The sequence below is a fragment of the Macaca nemestrina genome, chromosome 15 (assembly GCF_043159975.1).
Source record: "Macaca nemestrina isolate mMacNem1 chromosome 15, mMacNem.hap1, whole genome shotgun sequence".
Lineage (NCBI taxonomy): Eukaryota > Metazoa > Chordata > Mammalia > Primates > Cercopithecidae > Macaca > Macaca nemestrina.
In genome coordinates this window covers 18423544-18443096 of record NC_092139.1, presented here as the reverse complement: position 1 = coordinate 18443096, position 19553 = coordinate 18423544, and the positions used below count along the sequence as shown (strand labels likewise).

Genomic DNA, 19553 nt, shown 5'->3' with positions numbered 1-19553 from the left:
CACAGCTGCCGGTAGAGGGGAAAAACGCCGGCCGTCCCCGCCCCCCAGTGGAGGCCTCTTAAAGAAACAGGACGCCTTTCCCCTGCGGGCTACAGGGTCTGAAGAAACTAAATTTCCCAACAAACCCAAGAGGCAGCTTTCTTTTTCCCCTAAACTTTTTTTTTTCTTTTTGGTATGCAGTCCTAGAGTGAAGGAAAAGGCTTTTGTTCCCTGTGTCAAATCATAGGTTGTGAGCTCTCAGCGGGCCTCTGGTGGCACTCCGCCCTGTGCCCAGCGGGCACTTAACCGCACACTCAACAGTAGGGATAGCTGTGGTTTGGGGAACTGAGTGGGAGGTGACAGTCGTGTCAGAGGCTGTGAGCAGCCGCGCTGCTCACCACCGAGTTGGAGCTAATTATACCGGCACCCAGGGCTGACCGTGGGCGCTGAGCAGAGGCAGAAGGGTACAACTCAGCTGTGCTGTTGGAAGGGATCCGTGGGAGGTGGCATTCGTCACTGCACCTGCGGATCGGAACAAGGCCAGGCACCGCGCCAAGGACTCACTCCTGCTGTCTCTCTTCATGCTTACAGCAGCCCTGTGGTGGAGGGAGCATCGTGATCCCTTCGCTGCAGATGAGGAAACTGAGGCGCAGAGAAGGTCCGAGATCTTACAGCTGGTGAGGGGCAGAGCAAGATGCCAACCTATGCCTGTTGGATTCCAAAGTTTATACTTTAATCGTTCGTCTAGCAGATTCTTACAACAATCCTGGGAGGTGCGTATTCAGTTGTCCGTTTACAGATAAAGAAACTGATACTCAGCAAAGAGACGATGTAATGACATAGGGCACTGCGCAGTCTGCAAAGCAGTTTTACATATGTTGTTTCCTTTGATGCTCAAAACATCTTGGAATTAAATATTATTTTTGTTTGTTAGTCCTATTTTACAGGTGAATAAAGTGAGGCTTGGGGAGGTTGAGGCTTAGCCATAACTAACATTGCTAAGGCTCTGGCAGGAGTTACTCTTTCTCCTTCTCACTGGCTGGACCCAGCCTTGACCTTGTGATGATGATGATGATGTGCTAGGGGACAGGGCCACAGCACAGAAGGCGCCAAATGCTACCTGCCTACTTGGGACACTCACTTCATACTCTTATGGAAAGAGAAATGATCTTCTCCGTTCCTTTTATTATTAACTTTGATAGTAGAGAGGGCTGTTAGAGTCAATCTTGCACTCACACAACACTGAAGATGAAAGCCTTAAATCTGTACCCTGGGTGCCTCACTTTGCTTCATCCTAGTCCTGGCCCTGCGTAATACACATTTATCCAAGGAATGAATCACTCACTTTAGCTTTACAAGACTGTGTCATTTTTTTTTTTTCCTGATATTGCCAGTGCAGGTTCTTTGATTGCTAGTCTTAGGAATCAATTCTGGCTAACTTTACCCAAAAAAGATTTTATTGGCAGGCTAGTGTTTAACTCACAGAGGTAACAGGAAGCTGGAGAATCAGGCTTAGAAAAGGACAGAAAGTGGAGATGCTTTGAGAGTTTAGGCAGGCAAGTGAATCAATTCTATGTTTTTCTTCCCTTTCTTGACCAGAGTTTTCTTTGATGAGTCAAAGTCCCTGGAGCAAGGGTTTGACTGGCTGAGCTCAGGTAACACATCCACACTTTAGCTAAGGAGGGCAGGCACCTTGATGGACAGCTCCACGAAGACTGCACAGAAGTGCAGAGTTCTAGATCCCTCTTCCTCCATCCACCTCAGCTGCTCCCAGTGGGCAACTAGGTTCAGGTGCCCTGTTTTCAGGCTGGGATCAAATAGGAGGAGTACCTGCAACTGAATGTCATGATTACACAAATGCAATTGTGTCTGGCACGTGGGAGAGGATAGCAGAGATTCTGAGCTTTGGAACCTTATAGACCTTTGTGCTATTTACCAGCTGTTTGTCCCTGGGTAAGTTACTAGATCTCTCTGAGCCTGTCTCCTCATGTGTACAATGGGAAGAATAACAGTACCAGCCTTAATGGATTGTTATGAGAAGTGAGATCACTATAAATGTACAACAGTTAGCAAAATGTCTGCATTTAAGTGCTCAATAAATTGTAAATTATAAAATTGTAAAATTATAGTAGGTCTTCCATAAGTACGTATTGTATCAGTGAATTATCTACCCCTCTCAGTTCTCTAATACATTTGACTTTTGTTTATTTTTTGTTTTTGAGACACAGTCTCCCTCTGTCACTTGGGCTGGAGTGCAGCGGCATGATCTTGGTTCACTGAAACCTCCGCCTCCCAGTTTCAAGAGATTCTCCTGCCTCAGCCTCCCAAGTAGCTGGGACTACAGGTGTGCACCACCACGTCTGGCTAATATTTGTATTTTTAGTAGAGATGGGGTTTCCCCATGTTGACCAGGCTGGTCTCAAACTCCTAACCTCAAGTGATCTGCCTGCCTCAGCCTCCCAAAGTACTGGAATTATAGGCATGAGCCACCGCACCCGGCCTATATGGCCCATCTTTAGAGTGGTGGGGAGCTTAGAGACAAAATCTTTACCATGGTCTACAAGACCCTAGATGATCTGGCACTTTACTTCTCAGACTTAATCTATTCCTACTCTCCTGCTAACTTACTGTTTGAGTCTTACATACTAATTTCCCATTCTCTGAACACACAGTTTCTTCTCTTCTCTGTGCCTTTGCACTTGCCGTTCCCTCTCCCAGAATGCTCTTCCCCCAGCTCATCACATGGCTTCCATCTTCACTTTATTCAGGCCATGCTCTGTTATCTCCTCTTCCAAGTGTTCTCTGACAACTTTGTCTCCTATCATCCAGCCCTTCCACCCCTCTCTTCCCTTAACCTGCTCTAGCCTTCTCCCTAGCACTGCATGTCATATTACTTTGTTTTGTTTTCTGACTTCTCCATTAGTTGTAAGCTCCATGATGGCAGAGATCTTGACTGTCCTGTTCATAGCTGTATCTCTACTACCTAGAACATATCTATTGTATCTATTATAGTACATAATATGCGGTCAATATCTTATTTTGACCTTGTAAAATAATGGTTGCATCATTGAATAAACAAAAATGACCTGTGGGTAAATGGAAGGTTTCTATGAACTTGACTTATACTTAAATCTCTCTAAACACTTACAGATTAATCATGGCCCTTCTCACATAGAATTATTGTCAAATACAATCCCTGCCACCACACCAAAAGGCCCTTTTTTTTTTTTTTTTTTTTTTTTTTTTGAGATGGAATCTTGCTCTGTTGCCTAGGCTGAAGTGCAGTGGTGTGATGTTGGCTCACTGCAACTTCCACCCACTAGGTTCAAGCAATTCTTCCACCTCAGCCTCCCAAGTAGCTGGGATTACAGGTACCTGCTGCCACGCCTGGCTAATTTTTTTTTTTTTTTTGTATTTTTATTAGAGACAGGTCTTCACCATGTTGGCCAGACTGGTCTCAAACTCCTGACCTCAAGTGATCTGCCCACCTTGGCCTCCCAAAGTGCTGGAATTACAGGCATGAGCCACTGTGCCCGTCCCAAAAGGATTTTTACATGGTAGCTCATACATGTCAAAACCTTCATTTATCTGCTAAAGGAAATAGAACTAGCATTTATCATGGGTTTACTATGTGCCAAGGGTTATACTGGAGGCTGTTATACATATTATCACACTTAAAACTGTCAATTTTCTATGGCATATTAGTGTGCCCATTTTGCAGATGAGGAAGATTGAAGACTAGAGATGTGAAAAACTTGCTAAGGCACCTCAGCCTGGCTGGTACCCAGTCAGTCTGACTTTCTCTTTATACCACTCAGTGGAAACAGCATTCCACTGTGCATTTAATTCTTCATTTTTTTCACACTTATTAATCCTGGATATAGATGACACTGTGTATTAAGGTCTTTACATGATTTATCTCATTTGATCCTCATGTTTCTACAAAACACATACTGCTGTCACCTTTACAAACAAGGAAACTGAGGCACAGAGACTTTAGACATTTGCCCACGGTTACCTGGTTGAGTGGTGAAGCCAGTATTTAAACCTGGCTCTGTTTAATTTCAAGGCCTCTGTCTTTTCTGCAATAGCACGCTGTCTCCCTTAAGACCACTCTCTGCCTCAGATAGAAAGAGAAAAAAGTGGCTAAAACAGGAGAATAAAAGTATCATTAAGAAAATTCATGGTGACTTGGTTCTTGAAACGGGAAGCAAAAGGGCAGGAGGCAGACAGCCAGTCTAGCACCAGCGATTGCAGGCTAGGGGTTCACATAACTCACAATAACTTAATTTGCGAAGATCGTTCTTCCAGGAAGTGGGTGGCGGAGGGGTGGGGGTGGGGGGGGTGGGGGGGTGGGGGGGTGGGTGGCGGGTGGGGGGGTGGGGGGGGTGGGTGGCGGGTGGGTGGTGGTGGTTATGGTGTATTTGTGTGAGTGGAGCCCAGGAAGGGGCCGCACTTTCTTGGTGAGCAGTGGCTGTCAGCCTGGGGAGGGCGTGCTCAAGCCGCCTGCAGGAGACCAGCGCCCTCTGCTGGCATCAGAAGCCACCTTCCAAAATCAAGCAAGCTGGTTGTGTGTGTGTGGGGGGGTGTGTGTGTGGGGGGGGGGGGGTGTGTGTGTGTGTGGCACTGGAGAAGCAATGAGATTTGAAAATTTTCATTATTATTATTTTTTTTTCTGATACAGGGTCTCACTCTGTCTCCCAGGCTGGAGTGCAGTGGTGCGATCATGGCTCACTGTAGCTTCAACCTCCTGGGCAGCGATCCTCCTGCCTTAGCCTCCCGAGTAGCTGTGACTACAGGCATGCGCCACCATTCCTGGGTAATTTTAAAGTTTTTTTGTAGAGATGGGGGCCTCCCTATGTTGCCCAGGCTGGTCTCGAACTCCTGGGCTCAAGTGATCCTCCTGCCTTAGCCTCCCAAAGTTTTGGGATTACAGGCAGGAGCCACTGCAGCTGGCTGAGATTTGCAAAATTTCTAATGCACACAGTAAATAAAAATAATAGCTGCCACTTAGCAATATAATATTGGAGTGGGGATCAGGGGCTGTTTTAAGGATTTTGCATTAATTTATTTACTCCTAGGGACTTTACGTACTGCATCTAATTTAACCTTTACCCCGACCCCCTGAATTAGGAATTATTGTTATGACTTTGATTTTTCACACGAGGAAGCTGACGGAGAGATTAGGTCATTTGCTGTACTGCTATTAAGTGGCAGATCTGGGGCTTGAACAAGTGGACTCTGACCAGGTCTGTGCCCTGGAAATGACCACACTGCCCTTCTTTGGGTCTGCAGTGCCCCCTGGCAAGTCTCCTCGTACAGAGCCTCACTCAGAGCAGACACACAGCAAGGGCTCAGTGCTTCTGAAAATGGTAACCAGGCTGGGACTTGGTGGTGAGTTTGCTGCTTTTTGTATTCAAGCTCAGGGAGGCTGTAGACTTGCTGGGTGGCTGGCCTTAGAATACCCTGCATCTGTCTGAACCAGAGATAAGCCTCCAGCCACTGCTCAGCTTGGCCCCCCGGAATCTGCTTGTCCAATAGTAACCACATTACAATAGTACAATATTTTGTTTGGCTACAACAAAGCAGACAGTCCTAATGAACAATGCAAAACATTTAGCACCCAGGGAGGTACCAGTACTGACAGATCAGAACAGAAAGCCCCTCCCCACAGGGTCCCAGGAGACAGTCCCTCTGCCTCCCCCACAGTATGGCCAAGGCTTTAACCCTTTTACTTACTGGAATGTGGGCCATTGGAGATGGAAGATGAGGTCAGGGTTGCTGGGGAAGAGTGGTTTGAGGCAGCTACTATTTACCAATGAATATGGAATAATTTCAATATTTTAACAGTTGGCGTGGCTATGCTGGCTGAATACTGCCATTCTTACTGTGGGTCCTGGGGTAGTAGTAGGAACTCACTCGTGGGTCTGGTGCAGGGGTTACACAAACAAAAGCAAGTAAAGGTCCTGCTTCTACTTTAGAGAGGTATTCAGTCAATGAGAGTTGGTGTTAATGGCCTGAACAGATATGTGTGTGTGTTGGCGGGGGGCGTTGTTGGGGTGGGGAGAATGAGCTAGTCTTGCTGACTCCAGACCCCATCTCGCCATCCATTGCTTTCATTCTCTTCAATTGTAGCTGAGTCATGGAACCCAGAGCCTGGGGTGGGTTGGGGGTTCCTTAACCGGTCTGTGGTCACTTTGCTTCACTAGACACCTCCCTGAGTTTTACAGAACTGGCTCAGTTTGTCCAGAGCAGCTGCCCATTTGTTGAAAAACTGAGGCAGCCATGATACAGGAAGTGAAGGGTTGGCTGTGGAGGGTTGGCTGCCGGAAGTGACCATGAGGTGAGGCTCTGGTTAATCTAGGAAGACCTCTACATATGATCATCTGTCTATTCTTTCCAGAAACATCTGTTGAGTGTTCCGTGTCTGCTAGCTAGTGGCTGTATGTTAGTGATCAAAACAAACATGGTCCCTGTCCTCCTGGCATTCACAGTGACACAGGGGAGACAGACAGCATATAAAGAAGCAAACAAGCATATCAGTGTGATTATAAACTGTGATAAATGTAATAGGAAAATGATTAGGCTTACCTCCCCACATTCCAGCAATCAAAGCAGGAGGAGAGTGTAGTCATGGAGGTCCTCCCTGGGGAGGTGATGATTCTGTTGAGACCTGGTGGATGAATAGGAGTTTTCCAAGTAAGAAGTGAAGGGTAGGGTGTTCCAGGTAGAAGGAACAGCAAAAAAAAAAAAAAAAAAAAAAAAAAAAAAAAAAAATCATGACTTCACCTGGGTGGTTGGATTACAAAAGCAGAGAGAAGAGAAGAGAAGAGAAGGGTTAAGGAGAAGGCAGCTACTACTAAGGGCCTTGTTGGCCCTGCTGTGGTGAGGGTTAGTTTTATTCTATATATAATAGGAATCCACTGGAAGATTGCAAACAGGGGAATGACAAAATCTGATTTAAGTTTTGAAAAATATCTAGTTGGTTGCTGTGACCAGATTGTGTTGAGACTAGCTTGTAGAATACAAAGATGGAAGCAAGAAGTCCAAATGGGATGCGAATATTAAAAAGCCCCCACCCTCATAGGAAAAGACTGATTGTTCTATGGCCTTAGTAATAAGCAACCACCAGAACTGGTCTTAAACCTAATAGGTTAACGGCAACTCATCTCACTGAATCTGCATCTGAAACCAACCAATCAGTGATAGTCTGTGCTTTCAGAATCAGCCAAGCTGCCCCAGATTCACTGCAGTGAGTAGGTTTCTCAGGCTGGTGTCACTCCTCTCTCTGCTTGGAAACCAACCTCATCCCCAAACGAATTCTTCCCCAAACCTATATAAGATTAACAGTTTGTTTTGCTCATCCAGACTATTCCTGACCATCAAAGGGCTCCTGTGCTTAAAGAAGCAAGAAATGCATCTCATTGCAGACACTAAGGGGTGGTTTTATCCTCCAGTAGAGGTTGCTTTTATAAGGGTGGTTTTATAAGGGTGCTTTTATAAGGGGTGGTTTTATCCTCCAGTAGAGGCTGGTCAGGCTGCTACAACAAAATACCATAGGCTGGGTGGCTTATAAACAGCAAATATTTATTTCTTACAGTTCTCGGGGCTGCGAAGTCCAAGATTGAAATGTCATCAGATTTGATGTCTAATGAGGGCTGCCTTATTGGTTCACAGAGAGCCATCTTCTCACTGTGTCCTCACATGGCAGAAGGGGAAAGGAGCTCTCTGAAGTCTCTTTTATGAGGGCACCAATCCCATTCATGATGGCTCCACACTCATGACCTAATCACCCCCTAAAGGCCCCACTCTAAATACAATCACATTGAGCATTAGTTTCCAACACATGAATGGATGGTGGGGCAGAGGGTAGGGGGCACATGGAGCAGCTATTCAGTCTGTAGCAGGGGTCTTTATAGTCATCCAGGCTATCCATGGTGATGGTCTGTTCTCTTGTCACTGCTGAGGATGCCATCCTGGGGTTTATTCTCTGACCCTCCCTGGGCCAGGCGCCTATGGCTGACAAACCCTTTGCTGAAGGACATTATCTTTCTTTTGAAGATTTTGTGTCTTTATTTAGGTGTACAGTTGCATCTTGTCTCAGGGGATGTTCTGCCCCTTCAAGGGAATGTGTCAATCAGGGTTGAGTCAGGAGAGAGAAGCAATACCAGTTATTTGAACAGATGTAAGTCAATATAAAGAATTGTTAACAGGGTATAAAGTTGTTAAGTAGGTCCCCCGGAAAGGATCAAAAGAACTCTAAGCTCTCATGGGGGTAGTGACTGCAGAAAGCATCTACCACCTCTAGGGCTGAAAGGAATGAAGGAAAGACATTGGAATTATCAAGACTTAGAATCTGGTCTACAAGTTTTGAAGAAACTTGCAAACTGGACTCAGCTGGTGCTACAAGAAGACACTGCACCACTGTTGCCACAGTGAATAAGTGATGCTCAAAACAACTCCACAAAAAGCAAACAGGAAAGAGCAAAGCCTTTTCCTCTTCCAGACTTGTAGCTCCCTTGAGCACCCGCATTAGCAGAGACTAAGAGAGCTGCTGGTGAAGCAAAAGTGCAGTTTTTCAGAATTCCAGCCAGCACCACAGAGCAGGGTATGGAAAGGTGGGTTTGGAGCTGAGAACCAGCAGTTTAATAACTGGAACAGGGGACATTATATTTCTCTGTTTCTATCCTGCTTTTATAAAACATTTAATTATCAGAGGCCAGCCTCATTTCTAAGATTTGGGGAAGTCATCTCATTGTCATCTCAAGTGCTTCTCTTAAGTTGCTTTCTGTTTGGTTGTGGGGGCAGATGCATGTACAATCAGCTGATTCTTAGCAACATGTGATGCTTTTGGTGAATGAAGGGCCAGAGGAAGTGGCGGAATGTGGGGACATGTGGGGACAGTTCAGCCTGAATGGTTCTAATCCTTAGAAGTGGCACAATGCATTTGTACTAGGCATTAAAGGATGAGTGATGAGTAGAATTCCAACTGAGTTGACAAAAGAGTCACTGTAAGATCCATTTTACAGAAGAAGAAACTGAGGCCCAGAGAGTTCGTTTCTGGAATCACAAAGTACCACATACATCCATCCGACTGCTTAGCCTGGAGTCCTAAACCACTGCCCTGTGACCACAGCTTGCAATTTCTTCAGGCTTATCATCCTATAAAACTGGAATAATGACACTTGCCTTTTGGGGTAGTGGTGACGGTTAACTGGTGTCATATATTAAAAACATAAAGCCATTTTGGAAGACAGATGCTGGGCACATTTCCACTCCCACTCACAAGCCTTGCTACTTGTAGTTCAAATTTGTACCTCAGCAAAGTTATAAATCAGTCCATGTCATAGATCTGGAGGTGGGAGGGGTGGTGGCGTTCTTACATAGTTGAAACCAAGAACATAAAATCCTTGAATGTCATTATCTCAGTGAATGCTAATAATAAGGATAATGATAAGAATGGTAATATGATTCCACTTAATGAATACCTACTATGTATGTGCCAGGTATTTTACATATATTATATCACTTTTGCCTATTCAGCAAATAGGTATTTAGTGTGCAACACATGCCTGGCATTATGTTAATGCTAATTGCCATAATGAAACTGAGTGGTAGGTCTTATCATTCCTGTTTAACAGATGATGAAGTTGAGACTCACCCCTCTGGCCTCTTTTCTCATTTGTACAACAGGGACAATAATAATCCTACCTCTAGGATGCATCAGGGATTACAGTTCATATAGCATATTGCCTGGGACATAGCAGATACTCAATATATGCTTGTTACTTAATAGATTAACACTACTATTGCTGCTAGTGCAACCTCTGCTCAGGGTCACAGAGCTAGCAAATGGCCTATCTGACTCCACAGCCTCTGCTCTGTCCCCTCTGTCATGTTCTTTATGCTAAGTTAGTCTTTCTACTGTGGCTGCCTTCCCACAAAGGCAGGCCTGGCTTTACTATAAATTCTGTTGGAAGAAAAGGAGGAGCAGCCAGAGGGCACCAAGTCACAGCAGAAACAGCTGTTTTGAAACAGAGGCGGGTCCCAGGAGTAGCTATTATCATTTTTTTCTCATAAAAGTGATCTATGGATGATTGGGTCAAGATGGCAGATGGGACACTTAACAGCAGCCTCGCCCCACCCCTAAATATCTAGAAATAACAGAAATATGTGTGTGTGTGTATTCCAAAACCATATGGAAATTCAGGAAGGCACGCCTCCAGTGGTTTAGAAACTACAAAAGATGAGATTAAAGAGAAGAGAAAACAGCCTCAAACACACCAAGGCAGTACATAATGGGTGTCATTCCAAGGATGGTAGATACCTAGAGCCAAGAGGTTGGGGACATAGGGGATTGATTTGGAGCGATGCAATAGAAGCCATCAGGCATGGTGACCAGCTCCCTCCCATCCACCCTGCTTTGGCTAAATAGTAAGTTACATAGGTGTCTCCCCACAGATGGCAGCAGTAAGTCTCAATGCAAAACTGTATCCTGGGTGGGTGGGTTGAGAAACAGAGGTCTCCAAGTCCAGAAAACAAATTTATATTCTACCCCTGGAGTTAGAATGTGGTGAACAGAGAAAGCACTTTCAGACAGGCTGACAAGAAATTTTAAACTTCAAAATAAAAACATAGCCAAGAGTTACCAGATATTTGGAAAATCCAACACATGAAACAGTAACATCAAAAACAACAAACCAAAGAACTTACACCTGAGGAAATAAAGAGAGCAAATAGAACCAGACTATGGAATAAGTATCATTATATACCTCGGACAAATGGTACCGCCTACTGTATTCATTTTTTTAAAAAATAAAAATATGCATCGAGGTTTTAGAAATTAAAAAATTATTCTTGAAATAAAAATCTCAATAGATGGGTTGAATAGCAAAATGGATTGAAGAGTACATCAGTGAACCAGAATATCATGCTAAGTAATTCTCCCAGAATGCAGTGCAAAACAATAAATAGATGGGTAGAATGAACAAAATGTTATGAGATATGAATGACAGACATAAAAGTTCCACTCTCTACTTAATGTGAATTAGAGGAGAGAAGAAAATTAAGGAAGGAGAGTACCTAAAACAAGGAAAAAATTTAAGACAATTTCTTAGAAATTGGAAATACTCATATTGAGAGGAACCAGTGAATATTTACAGGAAGAATGTAAAAAGACTGACATGTAAGTAAATCATGATGAAATTTCAGGACACTAAGGATAAGGAGGAAACTATGAATGTTTTCAGAGTGAAAAAAATTATGCAGGATGGAATAAGAGTAAGATTGATATCAGACATTTGCAACATAGTAAGTAAGAAAACAGAATAACATCTTTAAAGTTTTCTGGTGAAAATACTTGTGAAGTTAGGATTCTTGTTAAAGTGAACTAAATATGGCCTGAGAAGGACTCCATACTTGTGGACTAACCATAACCTAACTTAATAGACAAGATTGAAAACCTAGCTTAGGAGTATGCATCTGTAACAGTAGCTGAGTCTTGGCCAATCCCAGCAGCCATACTCCAATCACTCATACACTGCTGAGTGTTCAAACTGTGTTCAAATAAGTCAAATGCCAACTTGTAACCAATCCAGCTGTTTCTTTACCTCACTTCCAGTTTCTGTGTGTCAGTTTCCTTTTTTTGTCTATAAATTTGTTCTGATCATGAGGCATCCCTGAAGTATCTCTGAATCTACTGTGGTTCTGGAGGCTGCCCAACTTGTGAATTGTTTTTTCTTCTTGCTCAATTAAACTCCATTAAGTTTAATTTGAAGTGTTCTTTTAACATTCTTTAACCAGCCAAACTGCAAGTGAATGTGAGGACATCATAAAGACATTTTAAGACACACAAACAGATTCAAAAAGTGTATAATTCACTGTCCACATAGAGTAACCTTTCTCAACAGAGTACCATTGGCATTTGGGGTGGAACAGTTCTTCATTGTGTAAGACTGATCCACACATTGCAGGTTGCTTAATGTCCTTGACCATCATCCATTAAATGCCAGTAGCATTTCTCCTCTCCGTGACAATATACAACAGCCCCACATTTGGAGGGGGTGCTGTATCACCTCTGGTTGAGAAACCACTGTCTAGAAAATATATTCAAAGAGAAAATAAATCTAGGAAGAAAAAAAGGGATATAAGAAGCACAGGGGAGCAAGATAATCGGTAAAGTTTACTTTTAAGTCTAAATAAATTATAACAATAAACCTATAATAATAAATTAAAATCTGAGATAACTCAGGATGGAGAGTTATGAAGTCTGCAAAGGAGGTAGGAGAGAGAAGTAAAAGCATGCTAGGAGCCTCATTTTATTTATACAATTAGCTCTGGATGTCAATTAATAATATGCGTAACTATGTGTATAAAAATATAAAGATACAGGAACTAAACATATACTTTTCAAGTCATTAGAAGAAAAATTAGTTGGGAAGAAGTAAAATGCCAGCAGCTAACTGAAGATCAGGGATGAAAAAGAAACACAAGAACAGCATATAAAATAGAAAGCACAAGGTAAATTGGTAGAAAATGTGCAAATATATCAGTAACCACAATAAATATGACTATGTCAAATTCACTGCTAAAAGACAGAGATTTTGAATTGAGTTTTAAAAGAGTCAAGCCATGTGTTGTTGTATAAGACACAGTAAAACAGAGTAATACAGAAAGATTGAAAATAAAGAGATGGAAAAGGTAACTGAGAAAATGCCAGGAAAAGGAAAGCAAGTGGTACAAGCAATCTTACCATTTGACAAAATGGATTTTAAGGCAAAAATAATCATTGTTACTCAAAAAGACAAAAAGTAATATTTCATAGTGATAAAATACTCAATCTACTAATCAGTTTAACCTTATGCTTATGTGTGCCTAGTAACATAGGATTGAAATGTGTAATACAAAAACTGAGAATTATAAGGAGAAAACAAATCCGTGGCTTCGTGGGAAACTTTGCCTTTAGAAATCTACCAAACAAGGAGTCAAAAATCAAGTAAGAAACATAAAGATCTAGTACCACAATCAAGGTTTTATTATTACTATATATATATTTATTACTATTTTATTTCTTTTATTTACTATTTTATTTTATTTATTACTATTGTTCTATCACCCAGGCTGGAGTGCAGTGGTGCCATCTCAGCTCACTGCAGTCTCAACTTCCCAGGCTCCAGTGATCCTCCCATCACAGCCTCCCAAGTAGCTGGGACCACAAGTGTACACCACCATGCCTGGCTAATTTTTGTATTTTTTGGTAGAAATGGGGTTTTACCATGTTGCCTGGGCTGGTCTCAAACTCCTGAACTCAAGTGATTTACCCACCTCGGCCTCCCAAAGTGCTGAAATCACAAACATGAGCCACTGCAGCCAGCACACCAAGTTTAATCAAATCAATTTATATAGAGATAAATGTTTGCCTTTTTCAATCACACGCTAGTTTTACAAAAATTGTCATGACTTGAAATAATAGCTTTTTTTCCTTTTAGCCTTTTCTTTCCCCCCTTTTCTCTCCAATTATACAACCTGCTTCTCCTCTTCCCAGGTAACGCTGCCAGCAGAGTGACTGTATCCATCTATATCTTTCTTCATGCTCATAAAATCATATCTAAATATATACATATATATGTAAATTTCTCTTCCTATAGCTTACAAAAATAGAACCATAGTTTATAAATTTCTCTGCATCTTTCAGAAATGGAAGATGGAAGTGCTCTCAAGTCAGTAGACAGAGGTTTAAGTTATTCTTGTTAAATGGCTGCATTATGTCATGATATAAATGTATTGCAATTTACTCAATAATTCTTCTATCTATGGGCATTCACGTTGTTTTCAGGTTTTTTCCCCCAATTGCAATCATGATCACTGTTGTTGGGAACATCCATATACACATATATTCTGGTGTTTTTATTTCTATGGGATGAATTCCCATGCGTGGGATTGCCGGGTGAAATAATGTGTGGAGTTGTTTTCTTTTGATATATGTTGCCAGATTGCTCTCCAACAAGGTCACAGCTGCTGGCGATGTGGTGAAGAGCGTCCCTTTCCAGCCTGTAGTAGGTGTTATCATGTTCCCAATTTGCTAGTCTGATGTGAGTAAAGTGATAACTGATTGTTGTATAATTTACATTTCCTTAACTCTTAGGGAGACTGAACATCTTTTTACATTTATTTGACATTTGGACTTGTTCTTTCGGGAATTGCCTAAGACAGTTTTTGATCATTTTTATTCTGATACCATTTTTATTCTGATATGCACATAGGTATTAACCCTTTATCTGCCATCTGATTTGCAGATAGATGGAAAGATCTCATCAAGTACTAGGTTGATATAATGTCATGTTTTCTTCTAAAATTATAATGATTTCATTTTTAAGTCTTTAATTCATCCGGATGCATTAGAGTAAATAAAATGTTATGTAAATTAACTTTGTATATTTATTTTTACTTCTTAATGTGTCTACTAGAAAAATTTTAGGCCAGGCATGGTGCCTCACGCCTGTAATCTCAGCACTTTGGGAGGCTGAGGTGGGAGGATTGCTTGAGCCCAGGAGTTGGAGACAAGCCTGGACAACATAGTGAGACCCCATCTTAAAAAAATTTTTTTAATTAACCAGGCATGGCGATGTATGCCTGTGGTCCCAGCTACATGGGAGGCTGAGGCAGGAGGATCGCTTGATACTGGAAGGTTGAGGCTACAGTGAGCCATGTTAGAGACACAGCACTCCAACTTGGGTGACAGAATAAGAGCCTGTCTAAAAAAAAAAGACATTTTAATTACATGCATAGTTTACATTATATTTCTATTGGACAGCTCTATTTCAGATTATCAGTTGTGCCAGAGCTATTTCTTAAACATTTTTGCTCTCTTTCACTTATCTTTTATCTGCCTCGTGAGAAGTATATCTATTTTATTTTTCATACTAGACATCTGTCTTATTCATCACTTCCCATCATCTTTGAATAGCCCTTTTCTCTTGGGGGAAATTCACAATCATGAGTTTCACCTCTCCAGGGTAGGAGTTAGACCTCAAATTCCCAGTCTCTCTCACAGTTAAGATGTGCATATTTGACGTTTGTGGAAAGAATTGGAAGTCAGTTACATGAGGGATCAGGTTCTGCATGGAGTGTTTATTTCCATAGGCCCAGGTGGCACACGCAACCAGCCTTGATGGTGGCAGTTCCAGAAGAGGTTGCAAGGTCAAGGCCCTGCCTTTGGTGGATTGTGATAGCAGTGGCAGTTTCTTTATCAGGCCAGCACTGGGTATGCTTTGGGCAATGCTTAACCTTGAATCTGACTTTTCAGCCCTCCCAATAATACTGTGAGCTACTTGGCCAGGCGTGGTAGTTCACTCCTATAATCCCAGCATTTTGGGAGGCTGAGGTGGGTGGATCACTTGAGGTCAGGAGTTTGAGACCAGCCTGACCAACATGGTGAACCCCACAAAAATTAGCCAGGCATGGTAATGTGTGCCTGTAGTCCCAGCTACTTGGGTGGCTGAAGCAGGAGAACTGCTTGAACCTGGGAGGCAGAGGCTTGCAGTGAGCTGAAATCACGCCACTGTACTCCAGCCTGGGCAATAGAGCTAAACTCCTTCTCAAAAATAACAATAATAATAATAATAATAATAATAATAATACTGTGAGCTACTCAATATCTTTTTAATAAACTTGCTTTCTGCTTAATCATCCAAATCAGCTTCTGTTGCTTGCAATACAGAATCCTGACTGATACACTGGAATTTTTTTCCTTTAAAGACATAAATTTTGGATTTATTTTTTCCTGCTATTTCCCCCTACTATTTCTAAAATATTATCTTTCATCTTAATGAGTTTCCCCTTCCCCTAGCTTATTTTCTTGTCCTTTTCCTATTTCTCAAGAATATTGTTTTAGCCTGCATTCTCCAGAAAACAGAGCCTTTGGCAAGTTTGTATGCTAACACCTCGCTGGGGAGTGCAACCTTGGAGAAACCAGATTGAGAGAAAAATGAGGCAAGAAGAAGTGCAAAGATAAGAGGCATTACTGAGAGGACCCAAGTTTTGTAATTAATGAAGCTAACTGCTTGGACTCACAGTACATCCTCAGATCTTCAGAGAAGTTGTACGAACTACCCTGTCTTGGAACATCCTCAGGAGGAGAAAGTGAGTAGAATTTAACCATGGTTCCTTCCTGGTCTCTTGTCTCACCCCCTGTGGCTCAAAGTCTCCCCCACAGGGCATTAACCCTCCAGCCCATTCAGGCTATATTACCTGGTCTCTCCAGACAGCAGCTGGGGAAGCCAGAGCTTTCAAGACCAATCTAGCTAGTGCAGGTAGTAGCTTGTCTCTCCTTTTCTGACAGTGCCACTGTGGGGATCCTCCATCTATAGTGTAGTCCATGGCAGAGGCATTGACCTGGCTCCATGACCAGGTACTAGCTTGCTGTCCCCTGTAGATCTCTTCTATCTAGGATTGAAGGCAAGGGGTTTAGGCCTGAGGTTGGTGAGTATGGGGCTTAGGGAGAAGATACCACAGAGAGATCTACGGCAGTGCACACCAAATCTGGTACATTCCACTTTGCACCATTCAGACCTACTTTCACCCTCTTACAGTATCTTGAGCACATACAAGAACGATGCCTTCATTTCGTCCCCTAGGGGAGAGATGCAAGTCAGTCCTCCAAGGTGGTGACTTGTTGCAGTTCCTGGCAATTTTAGAGGGCTGGCAAACCAAGTACAGTTTTTGCTGCTGTAACCTCTTCCAGGATAGTAATTCCAATTCATTGTCTTCCTCCTCTGCTACCCATTCTGGATTTCTATCCCTCTTGGCTATCATTCAACTGAAATGGGTTGCTTCCTGGTGGAGTGACTCAGATCTTCCTCCTCAAGGGATCTGAGGGATCTGAACCCTTGCTGTTGTCTAACTGTAGTTGCTGCAAGGGATTTAGGACTGTCCTTTGCATGGAAGTCCTAAGAGATGCCCAGGGATTCCCTGGATTCTCATTGTGTAGCAGCTACCCTAGCTCTTCATGTTGTAGGGTAGATTATCCCAGGGTGGATTATCTCAGCAGGTAAAACCATCCTTTCTTTATCTGCTAGTCAACTGGCATGAATGGCCAAAATGGCCCCAAATGGCCAGCTGGTTTGAGAGAGGTGAATCTTACTTCCAATCTTGTGCTCCTGGGGATATCACACCATATATTGGCCATTAATTCAGTGTATGTACCATATTCTGGAGGAAAGCACCTCATCCTCAAAAGATGTTGTCTCCAAGCTGGTACCCTAAACCTTGGAGAGGCCATTTCTGTCAGTCTGATTGCTTTTGGGTGATGATGTATAGCCTTGCTACTTAAAGTTTGTGTGTGTGTGTGTGTGTGTGTGTGTGTGTGTGTAGGGGACCGGTAGCAGCAGAAGAACCTGGGAGCATTTTAGAAGTGCAAATTCTTGGCCAGGTGTGGTGGCTTATACCTGTAATCCCAGCACTTTGGAGGCCAACGCAGGAAGATTGCCCAAGCTCAGAGTTCAAGACCAGCCTGCACAACATAGTGAGGTTTTACAAAAACAAAAAAATTAGCCAGGCTCAGTGGTGTGCACCGGCAGTGAGCCAAGCCATTATTGCAACACTGCACTCTATCCTGGGTGACAGAGCAAGACCCTGTCTTAAAAAAAATGGCAAATTCTCAGGTTCCCCTCCAGATCTACTGGAGCAGAATCTGCATTTTGACAAGATTCCTAGGTGATCTGTATGCACATTAAAGTTTGATACCTGGTTTATATGGTAAGATGTTTGTGATGTTCACTGAAGCAGGGCAATGGTTGATGTCAGAGGAGGAAGTGCGGGGTATAGGGTTGCTATGGATCTGTAGCAATACATAAACTGAGTCATATACAAGTATTAAGTTCATTTATTGACAGAGTCACTTAAGCCTATACAACTTCCATTGTCTGCAGCTTTTTCTGTCTTCCATTAGCTTTTGAATGACGAGGTCTCCTTTCCATTGTTTTCCAGATAATTTGTAATTTTATTTTTTATTTCCTTTGATCCAAGGGTTACCTAACACTGTATTTCTTACACTTAATTTCCAAATCATTAGCATATTTTGGTAATATTTTAAATTATTTACTTCTTTTTTATTGGATGATGAATGGAAAAGATAGCCTATAAAATATCTAATTTACTTAATTTTTCAAGATTTTCCTTATGACCCAATAGAAGATAAATTTTGGTAAATACTCCACGTATATATAAAAATCTATATTCTGTAGTTGAAGAAATACTTATTTGAGTTTGCTGATTCTATTTTTAATCCTTCTATGCATCTTTTCCTACTAGACCTACTGATTTTGAAACAGACATGTTGAAGTCTCCCATCGAAATTGTATTTTTACGAGGCTCTCTTTATACTTCTAATACTTTTTCTTTCTATATTTATTTGCTATGTCGTTTGGTGCATAAAGTTTTATGCTCATTAAGTCCTCTTCATAAATTTTGTAGTAATTTGGAATTTTATTCTTAAAATCCAACCCATGTGATGTGGATATTGCTACTCAAATTCTTTGTTTGTTTCCAGATGAAAACTAATTTTTGGATCCTGAACACACTGACTGAGCAAGAATATCAGTTGTGGCTTTAAGACCAGCTGCATTGGCAGGGTTCGTAGTGTCTCCCTCTAACCTCCCTTTTAAGTTTCTCCCAGGAAAGATGACCATGGGAATCCTGGAGTTGTAGCTCCTGGAACCTAAATGAAAAAGTGCTCTGTGTGGCAAAGGGGCAGACTGTAGTGGACACTTGGTGTACTGCCCAGATTCCCCCTCAAGAGTGAAGGACTGGCCGGGCACGGTGGCTCAAACCTGTAATCCCAGCACTTTGGGAGGCCAAGACGGGCGGACCACGAGGTCAGGAGATCAAGACCATCCTGGCTAACACGGTGAAACCCCGTCTCTACTAAAAAAATACAAAAAAACTAGCCCTAGGGGCGAGGTGGCGGGCGCCTGTAGTCCCAGCTACTTGGGAGGCTGAGGCAGGAGAATGGCATGAACCCAGGAGGTGGAGCTTGCAGTGAGCTGAGATCCGGCCACTGCACTTCAGCCTGGGCAACAGAGCGAGACTCCGTCTCAAAAAAAAAAAAAAAAAAAAAAGAGTGAGGGACTTATTTCTATAGCTGCTGGCAGTGTTGTTAGCAAATAACCATCAGATATCAGTGCTCTTCAGGAAGTGCCTGGGTTGAAGAGTCCTGGCTCACCCAAGGTCATGCCCTCTCCCAAGGCAGTTCATGCCTTATTACTGGTGTAAGGCACAAAGGCCCAGTTCCGCTCACTCCAACTTGGGACAACCCTGAAGTGCCATTACAGCTTCAAAGCTCCTCAAGGAGATGGCTACTGCTTTTATTGAATCTGTATCTGTATCACAGTCAACTTCCTCACTTTGCCTAATCCTTCTTCCTTCCCTTTCCAAGATGTTGATCCCAAGAGCTCTCCTTAGTAAATTTCCTGCATGCACATATCTGAGTCTTCCTTCTACAGAAGCCAGTTTATGACAATAGGAGGTTGTCCTTATTCTTAGGGGATGTATACTTAGGAGTGAAGTGTCATAACATG

The 19553-nt window shown here is 42.5% G+C and overlaps 1 protein-coding gene and 1 long non-coding RNA gene across 3 annotated transcripts in view; one reads left to right on the top strand and one right to left on the bottom strand.

Moving 5' to 3' along the window:
- The window catches only part of LOC105496478 (engulfment and cell motility 2), a 98299-nt gene that overhangs the window by 41472 nt on the left and 37274 nt on the right, over window positions 1-19553 (bottom strand). Inside the window, exons 5-6 of one of the 2 annotated variants that reach the window (XM_071079199.1) lie at window positions 6571-6652; window positions 3998-4096 (exon numbers count right to left, since the gene is read on the bottom strand). The gene's annotated coding sequence lies outside the window, so the exon portion shown is untranslated. The remainder of the gene's footprint in view (window positions 1-3997; window positions 4097-6570; window positions 6653-19553) is intronic. The other variant, XM_011766940.3, reaches the window with a different exon arrangement.
- LOC139358441 (uncharacterized) lies at window positions 53-19036 on the top strand. Its single transcript, XR_011613283.1, has 3 exons — window positions 53-752; window positions 15859-16119; window positions 18527-19036. It is a non-coding gene; the product is annotated as an uncharacterized lncRNA (long non-coding RNA).